Source organism: Octopus bimaculoides, chromosome 8 (genome assembly GCF_001194135.2).
Source record: "Octopus bimaculoides isolate UCB-OBI-ISO-001 chromosome 8, ASM119413v2, whole genome shotgun sequence".
NCBI classification, from domain to species: domain Eukaryota; kingdom Metazoa; phylum Mollusca; class Cephalopoda; order Octopoda; family Octopodidae; genus Octopus; species Octopus bimaculoides.
The window spans coordinates 87,036,874-87,038,607 of NC_068988.1; positions in this window are offsets into that span (position 1 = coordinate 87,036,874).

Below are 1,734 nucleotides of genomic sequence, written 5' to 3' on the forward strand. Positions count from 1 at the left end.
TACATACATACATACACACACACATACACACACACATACACACACAGACACACACACACACATATACACACACATACATATATTATTTATATAATAGAGGATAAAATCATTCATGCTTTTATCAGGTGGTCAGCACAAAAATAAAAACCCTATAGGTAAATTTTCTGAAATATTATATTAATAATTATATACATAATTATAACAAGAGATTGGAAACAAGCCTCTCCACGGGCTGAAAATAGGCGCCAAATGACGCTAGACGAACAAACGTTTTGAATTGTGGTAAAAAGATATTAGCTCTAAATGGTTTTTAAGATAGACTCCTTATGGATGAACATAGTCATTTACTCTGAAATACAGTTGTCACAGCCCTCATTACCCTGATTACAATGTTTGGTATGATATGTTCTAATCATTTTACAGTTTCTTTCAAATATTTTTACATTCATTGTTATGTATTAAGTACCAAATGTACTTTCATAAATCTTTCAAGGTTTCTCTAACTTTGTCGTTGTTGATAGAATCTTAACTTAAATGATTCTTGTTAACCTGATATAATCCTTAGAAAGCAACTTAGCTATAAATACTTCTGTACAGTATACTACGACTTTTGAAATACGTGAATAATTTAGTGGACAATTTACAGACTTTAAACAATTACATGATTAAAAATTGGATGTACGTAGCTGCTTAGGTTCTTGAGAAGACCTGTCCATGTCAATGAAACAGATTTCTAGAAGCACTGTATATCCCACCCACACTTAACAAGAAAACTTCTCACACACCCTACTGCAACAAACCAAACTACATCTCTACATTTCTTCTCTTCCTCGTATTTCCACTTCATGTTCTTTGCTTACCTCCCATTCCCCACTCCTGTCCTCTTGACCCTGTCTCACTATATCATTACTATCAGCTAGCTCCCAAACTGTGTTCTACCCACATTTACAAGAAAACTTCTCACACACCCTACTCCAACAAACCAATCTACATCTCTACATCTCTTCTCTTCCTCACATTTCCTCCTTCATACACTATGCCTACCTCTCACTCCCCAATCCTGTCCGCATAGCCCTGTTTCTCTGTATCATTGCTATCTGGTAGCCTCCTTCCACTCTCTCTAATCACACTTCTTTCACGATATCCTGCCACTTATATCATGCAGTTTAAACCTCAAGGATATGCTCTGGCACTTGCCACCATCTACATCTCTCTCTCTTCCTTTACTCAATCATCCCAGTTATATTCTGATCCCTGTCCCTTGCGAGTTTGCCCAGCATTTTGCCACCATCTCTATCCTGCTCTCTCCTTCTTCTGCTCTTCCCTTTGGTTGGGTAACTAGGTATTTCCTTTGCAATGACACACCTGTTTCTGTCTTCATTCCTGATCTCTCTCTTTCTCTTCTTCCCCCCACCAGCTGGGTAACCTTGTATCTCCTCTACAGCAAGACACCTGTAGCTCTCTCTGTGTCTCACTAAAACCTTTCATCATCTGACTCAAGATCACCTCCTCCAATGCCCCCTCCCCTCTCAAAAGATTCTTTTTGTCTTGCAAGATACTTGGTGACCCTGTCAGTGCAGGTGCCTTTTAAAAAGCATCCACTCCACTCTGCTGAATGGTTGGTGCTAGGAAGGGCATCCAGCTGTGAAAATCCTGCCAAAACAGGCATAGAAGTCTGGTGCAAGCTTCTGCCTGGTCAGCGCCTGTCAAACCATCCCACCCATGCCAGCATGG